Source organism: Coenobita brevimanus, chromosome 72 (assembly GCF_032717465.1).
Source record: "Coenobita brevimanus isolate Jiangsu-jjx chromosome 72, ASM3271746v2, whole genome shotgun sequence".
Taxonomy (NCBI): Eukaryota; Metazoa; Arthropoda; class Malacostraca; order Decapoda; family Coenobitidae; genus Coenobita; species Coenobita brevimanus.
In genome coordinates this window covers 58891-73566 of record NC_137025.1, presented here as the reverse complement: position 1 = coordinate 73566, position 14676 = coordinate 58891, and positions in this window count along the sequence as shown.

Sequence of the window (14676 nt, the reverse complement as noted above, 5' to 3'; positions counted from 1 at the left end):
CTGATAGATTGGTGGATAGGATAAATGTTATAGATAGACTGATAAATTGGTGGATAGGATAGATAGTTATAGATACATAGTGATAGATTGGTGGATAGATAATGTTAAAAGTTTCTTCACCTTTCAGGTAGACTGGTAGGCAGATGGATAAATGTTATAGATAGATAGACTGACAGATAGTTGGATAGATATGTTGAGAGTTGCTTCACCACTAAATTGAGTTCCTCTGATAGATAGAGTGATAGATGGTGATGATGATGGATAGACTTTTTTTCATGCGAGAAAGAAGGAACCAAGGGCCATGAGCCCGCAATAACAGTTCCCTCCAAGAGAAAAATAAAATACAAGAGAGAGCCAAATTCAAGATCCGATCATTTCGAGATGCCTGGAGACACTGCGTTGAAAAGACTGGAGATCATAGGCAGTTGTGATGATAATGATTAGATAGATGGTGATAGATAATGATGGATAGACAGTTGTGATGATAGATAGATGGTGATAGATAATGATGGATAGACAGTTGTGGTGATGATAGATAGATGGTGATAATGATGGCTAAACAGTTGTGATAGGTAGTGGTGATGATAGATAGATGGTGATAATGATGGCTAGACGGTTGTGATAGGTAGTGGTGATGATAGATAGATGGTGATTGATAATTTATAGATAGTGATGTATAAACTAATAGATAAATGAACAATGACAGATAGACAGATGATAGATAGATAATGACAGTGATGATGATAATTATAATTTCATAAGTGGAGGAGCAGCTTGCCATTATTATTATTATTATTATGTAGCTAAGTATTTTATAACCTGTCTTTTTTTTTTATTCAAACCAAATTAATTTCTGGATTGTTAAAAAAATATTATAGTCTAAGTTCATTAAGAGCCTCCTTGGTTACTAGTCGAATCAAACCTATTTCCAGCAGTCGTTCTGTACAATCTCCTTGGTTACTAGTGAAATGAACCCTCTTTCCTGCAATCAAGCTGTAGAGTCTCCTTGGTTACTAGTCAAATCAAACCTCCCCAGCGATCATACTCTAGAATCTCCTTGGTTACTAGTCACACTTCCCCAGCCATCATACTCTAGAATCTCCTTTGTTACTAGTCAGACCTCCCCAGCGATCATACTCCTTGGTTACTAGTCGAATCAAACTTCCCCAGCGATCATACTCTAGAACCTCCTTGGTTACTAGTCAAATCAAACCTCATTCGTGTGATTGTACACTAGTCTCCTTGGTTACTAGTCAAATGAATCTTCTATTTCATGCAGTCAGGCTTCAGAATCTGCTTGGGTACTAATGAAATCAATCAACCGCAGTTGTACTCTAGAATCTCCTTGGTTACTAGTGAAAAAGTCACTGAGCTGAAAGGGGTCATGTTTTTACGTTGAAACAGTAAACTTACAGACAGAAAAAAAGGAGAGAGAGAAAAGAGAGAGAGAAAGAGAAGAGAAAGAGGGAAACAGCCTCAGGTTATAAAATGCTTATTTAATTAGCTTGCAATAAATGTAGGGGAGTTATTCGTTTTCTCTCCCTGTTATTATGCATTTGCTGTACATTATTATTGTTATTATTATTATTATTTATTATTATTATTATTGTTGTTGTTTTGTGATGTGCAGTTTTTCTGATTACTCATGTAGATTTTTTCCTGTTGTAATTTCCATTGATATATTTGCATTATTATTGCTGTTGTCTTGTATATGTATATGGAGTACAGAGAGTGGATAGGATACGAAATAATGTGATTCATGAAAGTCGCAGAGTGAGGAAGTTTGTGGACACCAGAATCGAAGAGAGTGTACTGAGATGGTACGGTCATGTGGAGAGAATGGATAACAATAGATTGGTGAAAAAGGTTAACCTGAGTGAATTTAAAGGACGGAGGAGGAGAGGTAGGCCAAGGAGAAGGTGGAGGGATATGGTGGATAAGTGTGTGAGGAAGAGAGGTATGGAAGTTGGTGAGGCTAGGGAACTGACAAGAGATCGAGCTGGCTGGATGAATTTGAAGGAGGGAGGAGGCGAGGTAGGCCAAGCAGAAGGTGAATATTGTGAGAAGTGCATGATCAGGGAATTGGCAACCCTTTTTTTAATGTGACAGTGTCCAGATTGACTATTGGATATGTTTAGGCTATGTGAAGCTACAGAGCGTGTTGAATGTTTTTGGCATATCTGATACAGCCAGGATTCCGTGGGCTTGAATGATGAGTGAATGGAAGCGTGGCCCATTGGATTGGACAAATTTGGGCTGTCTGGACATTTCTACTCCTCACCCTGCCCTGGGTGGGCAAGGAGGTCCCGATGATGATGATTATAAAGTAACAGAACAGAGAGAGGAAAAATATAAAAAAATAATCCGTACACCAGATGACAGGTGCTTGTTAACCTTGCAGGGAATCATGGGTAGATGGCAGTTTTAGGCCAAGTTAAATTAGGAGTATATGACCTTTTAACCCAGCCATTGAGTTGCGTTTGATCCCAGGAGGATGCCGGCTCAACTCAATGCCGGTCCCAAGCCCGGATGAATTGGGGAGGGTTGGTGTCAGGAGTGGGTGTCCGGCCGTAAAAATTTGCCAAGCCCAGACATGGTATGGTTTACCGTACCGTTTAGCTGACTGAATATCAGGTGTTTTCCCTGGCTGAGTCATGTGCCCCCCTCCCTCCCCCTTACCTCTCTCTCACTGTCTCTCTTCGTGTGAGGCCTGGATGGCTGGGTACTTAGAATAGTCCACACATACATAGCCTCCCAGTTTCTGTCAAATTGATGTCGTCTCGCCATGCTTGCTTGTTGTGTGGGGATGGTCTTCTTACGAGGGGGTCGCTAAGAAGGGGTCTTAAATGTGATGCCCTGGCCCTAGGTTGTACTGCGCGAACCCACAACTGGCACGTAAGGTGAACGGCGAGATGTCACAAAGGGAGGACGTTCCGGCCATCACATGCACTCGGCCCTTGCGTGTGACAATCACGTGGTTGTTTGTTTTATATTTTTTTCCATTGAATAATGTATTTTCAATTTTGATTTTAGTAATTTTTATCACAAATGTTTATTATGTGCCGAGTGGGTGTTGGATGTACCTGAGAGGACGCTTTTGAGGCCATAACCCCTGGGCACAACAAACAATCGGACTATATGCCATTTTCACCCTGCCTGGCACCATATCTGTGGGGTCATCAAACCTGAGGCACTGATGTCATTCCTGATGGTGTCGGACTTGTTGAATTGAGTATAGTCTGGGCCGATGTGTTGCTCGTTAATCAGGGCACCAGCACTTATCTGAATGTCATACGTGGGACGCTGATACATATTTCACATCCACCCAGTTTTCACACACCATTGCTCTGACGGCTATGGTGCACACATCATTGCTCTGATGACTATGGTTCACTCCATTGCTCTGATGGTCATGATGCATACACTATTGCTCTGATGGCATGGCACCCCAAACACCCCTTGAGTTAGATCGCTTTTGATCACAGCCACATGGACCACCTGAATATTCTGTAGTAACTGGCAAGCCTTTAGAAAGGCATTTTGTGTGTGTGTGTGTGTGTGTGTGTGTGTGTGTGTGTGTGTGTGTGTGTGTGTGTGTCTTCCAGGGTGCCTCCAATCCATTAGCTTCCTAAATGGATGAGATTTTTAATCATTAAAAATGTCACCAAGCTGCTAGGTTTCCAGGTTAGATGTACTTTTATATGTTATAAAAGTACGATGTCACCGAAACGTCACAAAGGTATTCTAAAGTACGATGTCACCAAAATGTCACCAAGCTACACTGTATAAAAAATATATCCGGATAAAGCCTGTGGTATGGGCCAGCTTGATTCGCTAGAAAAAACTCTTTCGATGTACATTCGTTCGGAAGGTGCTAAGCTTGCACCAGCGGGGATTGCGTTGCGGCCGGCATTCGATTCCGTTCTCAGCGTGAGCTCACAATTCCATACACACACCAGTTCCTGTTCCTGGTGTGGTTTCTTTGCGTCTCACACCAGTTCCTGTTCCTGGTGTGGTTTCTTTGCATCACACACACCAGTTCCTGTTCCTGGTGTGGTTTCTTTGCGTCACACACACCAGTTCCTGTTCCTGGTGTGGTTTCTTTGCGTCACACACACCAGTTCCTGTTCCTGGTGTGGTTTCTTTGCGTCACACATCAGTTCCTGCTCTTGGTGTGATTTCTTTGTCACACACTCCACTTCCTGTTCTCGGAGTGTTCCAAAGACAAAGATCAAGAAGAAATTGAAGACTGAACTTAATGCTTCCAGTTTGAAACGTTTCTCCAAATGTCAAACGTCTATTGCCATCGATCAACACAGATTTCAGCATATCAATCTGCAAGGCCTATGCAATGATGATGATGGCAGCATGTCCAATGGAAGGGTGGTTGGGACGGGCATGGTGTGGGTCCGAGCAGCTTACCTCCTCGTGGTGGACCTGGGTAGAGTGATCTTCATGTATATATTGTTGCTGTAGCTCCAGGTTCATTAGAAATATAAACCCTGTGGATTGCAGCCTGAAATTGCCTTCCTGCAGCCCACAACCGTTGTTTGGAAGATGAGGCGAGGGACGTTGAAATTGTTCTCCTGCAAGGTACGACTCTTGTTTGGGAGATAGTTGAGGGATGTTTGTGTGGGTGGGCAGTAGAAGCACCCAATTACATCAGCGCCACCACATGAAGGCGTCCCTCACTATGACCATATTTTAGAGGAGCTAGAAGCATATGAATGAAGATCACACTAGCTGAAAGCTGCAATTTTTGACAAAGTTTGTCTAGTAACACAATTACTTAGTGGCATTAAAAATGGTTGTTGGGATTAAAATCTATGCTTGGTGACGAAGTACCAGTATATGCTTGGTGACATTACAGTACATGCTTGGTGACATAATACTTGGTGACATTACAGTACATGCTTGGTGACATAATACTTGGTGACATTACAGTACATGCTTGGTGACATAATACTTGGTGACATTACAGTACATGCTTGGTGACATAATACTTGGTGACATTACAGTACATGCTTGGTGACATAATACTTGGTGACATTACAGTACATGCTTGGTGACATAGTACTTGGTGACATTACAGTACATGCTTGGTGACATAGTACTTGGTGACATTACAGTACATGCTTGGTGACATTACAGTACATGCTTGGTGACATAATACTTGGTGACGTTACTTTAAGGTTTAGTCATAAGAGGTACTTGGATTATCTTGGCGTTTGGTGACATAATAATGGTGAGATCGTAAAGTGATTCAGTTTCATAAAAAAAAAAAATTCTACAGCAAAGCATGGTGTGATAATTTTGTATTTTCTATGTATATATATATATATATATATATATATATATATATATATATATATATATATATATATATATATATAAATGTTTGAAATGGGCTTTTACAGGTCAGTATGAAGTCACAGTATTTGTCTCTGTGCCTCGTATTGCCTCATTTTGGTACCTTTTGTTGTATCCCAAAGCCACTATTATGCGTTTTGTTATTCCACATACACGCTTCTGGTATATTTCCTGTTATACCACAAGTCTGGTATTATACTTGTTTTATTTTTCTTATATATGTTGCCTTGTTATACCTCAAGTCACTTCTTTTGGTATATTTCCTGTTATACTGCAAGTCTGGTATTATGCTTGTTATATTTTTCTGATGTATTTTGTCTCACCTCATATCACTTTTTTTTGGTATATTTTAGTTGTACCACAAGTCTGCTATTATGCTTGTTATATTTTTTGTATATTTTCTCATCTCAACTAGCTTCTCTTGGTATATTTCCTGTTATACCACGAATATATGAATTGTTAAGAAACAGTTATTGTTCATACTTGGGAAACTAATAGTGTTCCAGATGTACTATTTGATGTTGCATCTTTAATAGTGGACACAAAATGTTGTGCTGTTAGCGTCACAGTAAACTAAGGTGGTTTGCATTGAATGTATGCTTATTGTAAAATTAGTTACCGTCCACTCTGAAGGACATCTTAGTTAATTTGTGTTCAGTTATTGTGACAGAACCAGCACAGAATACTGATGTTGCAGTTTACACCAAAATAGATCAATGCATTATGTTTTTAGTTATGTTTTTTGACTTACCACATGATAATTCATGGTTAGTTAACTCATAAGAAAATATTAGAAAACTATAGTTACCAGTATAAAAGAGCGTAAATTTAACTGCTAGTGTCGTAAAATAATAATGAAATTTGCCTGAAAAGAGCATAAGATTTCTGAAAAGTGTATGGGAGGCATGAGATATAGCCACCTAATAATCCTGAGTAAATAGCACGGGAGAACTGATAGGGAGAAAAAGCAGATGCATAAGTTAAAATGAAAGAAGTATAGCCACACAATCATCATTGTTAAATAGAAAACATTATTTTAGTCTAAGCCCAAAGAAAGATTTTCACATTTACAAGTACTATGTATCTTTAGTTTTCCCAACAATTTCTAGCAACTGTTGGAAATGAATTGCTTTTGGCAGTTTAGCTTCCAGTAAATAGAAAGCATTGTTAATAATGCCTAGATATCGGATTTGTAAACAGCTTCAGCCCAATGTCTGTTTTGTCTTTCAACCTACCTGTCCTTCCTCCTTCCCTTTGCTTCGTAACTCTCAATCCAGCGTGTCTCCGTCTTTCCCCTTACCTCCCTCCCTCCCTTTACATCTCCCCCCTCTCTCTACCCTTTTATCTCCCCCTCCCCCTGTTTCCTTCCATCTCCACCTCCTGTTCCTCTCTCTCTCTCTCTAACCCCCCCCCTCTGTCCTGTCTCCCTTAACCCACCCTCCTCTCTCCCCCTCTACCCCCTCTCTCTACATCTGTCATGGCGCTCCCTCTACTTACCCCTCCCCCCTTTACCGCTCTTTCTCTTCCCCTTTACCTCCCCCCCTCCTCTCTCTCTTTGTCCTCTCTCCCTCAACCCACCCTCTTACTCTTTACATCCCCCCCCTCTCTCTACATTTCTTTCATGTCGCTCCCTCTACTTACCCCTCCCTCCTTTACCGCTCTCTCTCTCTCTCTCTCTCTCTCTCTCTCTCTCTCTCTCTCTCTCTCTCTCCCCCCCCCCACCTCTTTCCCTCTCCTTTGTTTCTCTTTCGTCTCTCCCTCAACCTCCTCTCTCCCCCCCCCCTCTTTTTACCTTCCCTTTCTCCTTCCTCCTCCTCCTCCCTCTTCCCCTTCCTCCTCCTCCTCCTCCTCCCTCTTCCTCCTCCTCCTGCCTCTTCCCCATCCTCCTCCTCCTGCCTCTTCCTCCTCCTCCTCCTCCTGCCTCTTCCTCCTCCTGCCTCTTCCCCTTCTTCCTCCTCCTCCTGCCTCTTCCCCTTCTTCCTCCTCCTCCTGCCTCTTCCCCTTCTTCCTCCTCCTCCTGCCTCTTCCCCTTCTTCCTCCTCCTCCTGCCTCTTCCTCTTCTTCCTCCTCCTCCTGTCTCTTCCCCTTCTTCCTCCAACTCCTGCCTCTTCCTCTTCCTCCAGCTCCTCCCTCTTCCTCCTGCCTCTTCCCACTCCTCCTGCCTCTTCCCACTCCTCCTCCTCCTCCTGCCTCTTCCCACTCCTCCTCCTCCCTCTTCCCACTCCTCCTCCTCCTCCTGCCTCTTCCCACTCCTCCTCCTCCTCCTGCCTCTTCCCACTCCTCCTCCTCCTCCTCCTGCCTCTTCCCACTCCTCCTCCTCCTCCTCCTGCCTCTTCCCACTCCTCCTCCTCCTCCTCCTGCCTCTTCCCACTCCTCCTCCTCCTCCTCCTGCCTCTTCCCACTCCTCCTCCTCCTCCTCCTGCCTCTTCCCACTCCTCCTCCTCCTCCTCCTGCCTCTTCCCACTCCTCCTCCTCCTCCTCCTGCCTCTTCCCACTCCTCCTCCTCCTCCTCCTGCCTCTTCCCACTCCTCCTCCTCCTCCTCCTGCCTCGTCCCACTCCTCCTCCTCCTCCTCCTGCCTCTTCCCACTCCTCCTCCTCCTCCTGCCTCTTCCCCCTCCTCCCTCTTCCCCCTCCTCCTCCTCCTCCCTCTTCCCCCTCCTCCTCCTCCCTCTTCCCTCTTCCCCCTCCTCCTCCCTCTTCCCCCTCCTCCCTCTTCCCACTCCTCCTCCTCCCTCTTCCCCCTCCTCCTCCTCCTCTTCCCCCTCCTCCTCCTCCTCCCTCTTCCCACTCCTCCTCCTCCTGCCTCTTCCCACTCCTCCTCCTCCTGCCTCTTCCCACTCCTCCTCCTGCCTCTTCCCACTCCTCCTCCTCCTCCCTCTTCCCCCTCCTCCTCCTCCCTCTTCCCACTCCTCCTCCTCCTGCCTCTTCCGCCTCCTTATTCTCCCTCCTCATCCTCCTCTCTCTTCTCCTTCCTCATCCTCCTCCTTCTTCCTGTTCCCCTTCCTCCTCCTCCTGCCTCTTCCCCTTCCTCCTCCTCCTCCTGCCTCTTCCCTTTCCTCCTCCTCCTGCCTCTTCCCTCTCCTCCTCATCCTGCCTCCTTATTCTCCCTCCTCCTCCTCTTTCCTGTTCCCCTTCCTCCTCCTCCTCCTTCCTGTTCCCCTTCCTCCTCCTCCCTCTTCTCCTTTCCTTCCTCCTTCTTCCTGTTCCCCTTCCTCCTCCTCCTCCTCCCTCTTCTCCTTTCCTTCCTCCTCCTCCCTTTTCCTCTTCCTCCTAATTATGCTTCTTCCCCTTCCTCCTCCTCCTCCCTCTTCTCATTCCTTCTGCTTCTTCCCCCCTCCTCCTCCTGCCTTTTCCCACTCCTCCTCCTGCCTCTTCCCACTCCTCCTCCTGCCTCTTCCCACTCCTCCTCCTGCCTCTTCCCACTCCTCCTCCTGCCTCTTCCCACTCCTCCTCCTGTCTCTTCCCTCTCCTCCTCATCCTGCCTCTTCCTTCTTCTTCCTCCTCCACCTGTCTCTTGCCCTTCCTCCTCCTTGTTCCCCTTCCTCCTCCTCTCTCTTCCCTTTCCTCCTCCTCTCTCTTCCCTTTCCTCCTCCTCTCTCTTCCCTTTCCTCCTTGTTCCCCTTCCTCCTCCTCCTCCCTCTTCCCCTTCCCCTTCCTCCTCCTGCTCTTGGCTCTTCCCCTTCCCCTTCCTCCTCCTGCTCTTGGCTCTTCCCCCTTCCTTCTCCATCTCATGTCTGGGAGAGGGTTTAATAAAGTAAGAACAGAAAATTAATTACACTATTTAATAACTTGTTACATTATGTGATGGTCATGTCACTGTGGGCCCTGCCGAGGTGATTATGCTCCGTCCGGGGCCCTGCCGAGGTGATTATGCTCCGTCCGGGGCCCTGCCGAGGTGATTATGCTCCGTCCGGGGCCCACCCGAGGTGATTATGCTCCGTCCGGGGCCCATCCCAAGTGCCCTGGACAGAGCATAATCTCTGGTGGGCCCCAATGAGGGGGGGGGGGGAACTCTAAGAGAAAAAGAGAAGGGACAGTAAGAGAATGAAAAGGAAGACAGTAGGAGAGAGAAGGGGGATAGTAAAAGAGACAACAGGGACAAGAGAGAAGTGACAGAACAAGAGAATGGGTACAGTAAGAGAGAAAGAAATGGGACAGTAAGACAGAAAGGAGAGAGAGGAAAAGGGGACAGTAAGAGGGGGGGGGGGCAGTATGAGAAAGAAAGCAGAAGCAGTGAGAGAGAGGGAGAGCAGTAAAAGTGAAAGGGAGGTTCAGAGAGAGGGAGGGAAGGCAGTAAGAGATGGGGGGTAGTGAGTGAGGCAGTTAAGAGAGAGGAGGGGACAGGAAGAGAAAGAGAAGGGGGGGGGACTGATAAAGAGAGCAGAAGCAGTAAAAAAGAGGGAGGGAGGGCAATAAGAGAGGGGAGTAGTGAGTGAGGCAGTTAAAAGAGAGAAGGGGGACAGTAAGAGAGAGGAGGGAAACGATAAGAGAGAAGGGAACAGTATGAGAAAGAGCAGAAGCAGAAAGAGAAAAGGAGGTTCATTGAGAAAGGGAGGGGAGGCAGTGAGAGGGGGGGGGCAGTGAGTGAGTGGCAGTTACAGAAAGAGAGGGGAGGGGTCAGTGAGTGAGAGAGAGAGGATGGACTGAGAAACGGGGGCAGTGAGAGAGAAAGGGGACAATGAGGGAGAGGGGCGGTGAGAGAGGTGGGACTGAGATGGGGGGGGGGGCAGTATGAAAAAGAGAGGGGACTGAGAGAAGGAGTTAAGGGGGGGGGTGCAGTAAGAGAAAAAAAAGGGGGGGGGGCAGCAAGTGAGAGGCAGTATGAGAAAGGGGATAGTAAGAGAGAGAGAGGGAGTTTAGTGAGAGGCAGTATAAGAAAGAGGAGATAGTAAGAGAGAGAAGAGAGTTTAGTGAGAGGCAGTACGAGAAAGAGGGGATAGTAAGAGAGAGAAGGGAGTTCAGTGAGAGGAAGTACAAGAAGGGATAGTAAGAGAGAAGGGAGTTCAGTGAGAGGAAATACAAGAAGGGATAGTAAGAGAGAAGGGAGTTCAGTGAGAGGAAATACAAGAAAGAGCGGACAGTAAGAGAGAGAAGTTTTATGAAAGGCAGTAAGAGAAAGGGGGGGTAGTAAATGATAAAGGAAGTAAGAGATAAAGAGGGGGGCAGCAAGAGAGAAAGGGGGGGAGGACTGCAAACGAGAAAGGGGCAGTTGTTAGAAGAGGAGGGGGCAGAGAGAGAGGCACCAAGAGGCGTGAAGAGTAGTAAGAGAAAGATAGAGAAGGGGAAAGTAAAAGAGAAGGGGTGGGGATTAGGCGATTGAGAGAGAGGCAGTAAGAAAGAGGGGGGGGGAAGAAGAAAGAGAAAGGGGCAGTAAGAGAGGAGGGAGCAGTTAAAAAGAGGAAGGGACGGTAAGAATGAGGAGGGGGCAATAAGAGAGAGAGGAGGGACAGTAGTACTAAATAGAAGAGAGAGGGGTTTCAGTATGAGAATGAGAAGAGAGGGGGGCAGAGTGAGAGATTGAGAGAGAAGGAGGGGAGGGTGAGATTCGGTAAGTAGTAGTAACAGAGAGGGGAGGCAGTAAGAGAGAGGCTGTAAGAGAAACAAGAGGGGGACAGTTAAAGAGAGAAGGGGGGACAGTATGAAAAAGAGGGGGAGGTTCAGCAAGAGCAGGAGGGGGTAGTGAGAGCAGAGCAGGCAGCAAGAAAGAGAAGGGGGTTCAGTGAGAGAGGGGGGGGGGAGAGTGAGGCATGTTAGAGAAAGGAGGGTTAATAAGGAGAGACGCAGTAAAAGAAAGTGAGAGGGGGCAGTGAGAGAAAGGAGGGGGCAAAGAGAGAAAGGGAGGGTGCAATAAGAGGACAGAGGGGTGGGGAACTGAAAATGAGAATGGGGGGCAATAAGAATGAAAGAGTGGGGCAATGAAAATAAGGAAGGGGACAGTAAAAGAGAGAGAGAGGGAGGGGTCAGTAAGAAACAAGAGGGGAGGAGGGGGGTCAGTACGAGACAAGAGAGGAGGGGGAGGGGAGTCAGTAAGAAAGAAGAGAGAGGGAAGGTCAGTAGGTGAGAAGAGAGAGGGGGTCAGTTTGAGAGGAGAGAGAGAGAGAGAGAGACAGAGTAATACAGAAAAGAGAGAGAGAAATACATTACAAGACTAATGTGTACAAAATAATACATACACTTGTTAAACCAAAAATAATACAGGTGTTTGCTCTTCAGTTTGGTTACATCTTTTATGCTTACTACCTACAAGTGGTTTATTTTTAACGAATGATAATACAGGTGTTTATCCTTCAGTGTGGTAACATCTTTTATGCTATGCTACCATTTTAATTCAAAAAGGTGTTTTGTATCAAAGGGTTACAGAAGGTAATTTCTGGCCCTTCCATTTCAAGTGTCCTGAGATAAATAAAACTGTGCAGATACTAAGCACATAATATACAACAACCCCTCTTAATGATTTATAATTGGGACAAGCAGTGCATTGCTACAATATAAAGTGTGAAGTCTGATGTTTGAATATCTTAATACATTAACATATGCTCATTTTATATAACTGTGTGTGTACATTAGGTACACCTGCAGCTGAAAGTCCCTGAATTATGGGGTGAAGTAAAACTATGACTGCTTCATTGGAGGGGAGGGAATCAATCACTGTGCATCAGTGTTGGGCCAAACGGTGGATCAACTCAGCCAAGGGTTGTTTCATTGGGGGGAGGGGAAGGAATCCATCACTGTGCATCAGTGTTGAGCCAAATGGTGGATCAACCCAGCCAAGGGTTGTTTCATTGGGGGGTGGGGAAGGAATCCATCACTGTACATCAGTGTTGGGCCAAATGGTGGATCAACCCAGCCAAGGGTATACAGTACAAATCTTGTCACGATGGCTGTGGATTTGGATCTTCCTTACTCAAGACCTTTAAGCTACAAATGTACATTTCCATTATAACTTACTATTGCAAACATATGCAAGTGTACATTTCCATTACAACTTACTATTGCAAACATATACAAGTGGGTCCTGATGTTACAAGTAATAATTATGGTTATGGAAATCTGCTTGTTGAGTGTAAACTTGTAAAAAAAGTACATAACTTATGGGAAAAAGGTTAGGTTAACTGATCACCACCAGCTGACATCCATAATATTATGTAAAGGAATTATAAACAAGTTACCTTTAAAACACATACAAATACACGTATGACCTATACTAATGCTCATCTGTTGTAATAGAAACATATCCCAAGACATGTCACTGATATTGCATCTAGTCCACAAACTCGTAATTCTGATTAGTGATTGCAAACAACTTGTAGGGAAACATGAATGTAGCATCCATCATCCAATCCTACATTGCCCCATGAGCAGCGTAGGAGCCCGGGGCTAGGCAAGTTGGTCCCGACATTTAAGAGGAGTGTAGCAACCCTAAATAATAAACAAGTCAACAAGTAGTATAATTTGTATCAAAACACTGTAAGAGGCAAATTTTCCTCTCACCTCCAAGCTTTCACTGATAACAGCAGATTGGCAAAGCTTGAAACCTTGGATGTCCGAGAATGGATCTAAAATGCCCAGGCTTGTGTAACAGGACCTACCTGTATATATTTTGAACGATTTTGTTATTAATAAATTACATCAATGAAGGATGATATTATCAAGATTAACTGGCAGAGCAGCTGTATAGCAGCAGGGTAAGTGTATACACTCAGAACAATGCAGCTGTATAGCAGCAGGGTAAGTGTATACACTCAGAACATTGCAGCTGTATGCTGGTCAGTCTGCCACATCTGACATACAGTAAACCGTCAATTTAGAGGATCACTGATGGCAAAACCCTATACGTTGTTTGTAATATATGGCCCCATACCTATGACACCAATTACAAAACTTCATACTGTACAGGTATATTTCACTAACATATAAATATACTGTATATGCATTCGTAATAATCATGAAAGCTAAAGAAAAACAAAGAAATTAAGCATTACAATAATTAATAGTGCATAAAAGAATGCATAAATCTCCCCCACACATCTGGCTTTATTACAAACACAAAAAATGACCATCCGATATTCTGGTCTTTTATTATCTAAATTTTTTTCTTTTTTAAATAATGACCAAATACAATAAAATATATTATAAAAAAGGAATGAGTGAATTTAGAAGAAAGAAATTTAGAACGTCATGGAAGGGGATTTACAAACCCAATTTTGGCAGTGTGGAGAGGTGAACAATGTAGTCCTGCTGTTGGTTGGATATCATCATCATTATCCGAACCTCCTCTCCCACCCAAGGGCAGGGTGAGGAGTAGCAATGTCCAGACAGCCCAAATTTGCCCAATCCAATAGGCCATGCTTCCATTCACTCATCATTCAGGCCCCCGGAATCTTGGCTCTATCTGATACGCCAAAAACATTCACCACGTTCTGTAGCTTTACACAAATGTTCCCAACAGGGTCATTACGGACACCGTCATATTAAAAAGGGGTGCCAAATCCCTGATCATGTGCTTCTCCTCACAACATTCATTCAGCCAGCTCAATCTCTTGTCAGTTCCCTAGCCTCACCGACTTCCAAGCCTCTCTTCCTCACACACTCATCCACCATATCCTTTCACCTTCTCCTTAGCCTCCCTCTTCCTTCAAATTCACTCAGATAAATCATTTTCACCACTCTATTGTTATTCATTCTTTCCACTTGACTAAACCATCTCAGTACACTCTTAGATTCTGGTGTCCACAGACTTCCTCACGCCACATCTTTCACGAATCACATTATTTCGTATCCAATCCACTCTCTTTACTTCACATACATTCCTCATCAGCCCCACCTCCACTGCTCTTACTCTTGACTTTTCATTTCCATGCCACACAATAGTCTCACATCCATATGTTAAAGTTGGCACTAACACTCCTTCATGTAAGCCTCGTGCAGCTGCAACACTCAAGCCTTGTTTCTTATCAAGGCCCTCATTACACCAGCTACTTTTCTTCCTTGTGTCACTCGACTTTCAACTTCTTTTGCACATTTTCCTCCCTTTTTTTATCACTGTACCCAGGTATGTGAACTCTTTCATCAACTCCAGTCTCTCTCCATTCACTGTTGCATTGCACCTTCTCTCTCAATAACCATCACTTTACTCTTTTCTTCATTTACTCTCAAGGCATGACGCTCACAGACATCAGCAAAACTGCAATAGCCTACCAAGTTCTTGTCTGGTATTTGCAAACAGTACTGCATCATCAGCATACAACAAATTTGAGTTATTCCATCCATCACCATTCATTACCAACGCTATCCCTCTCTCCATT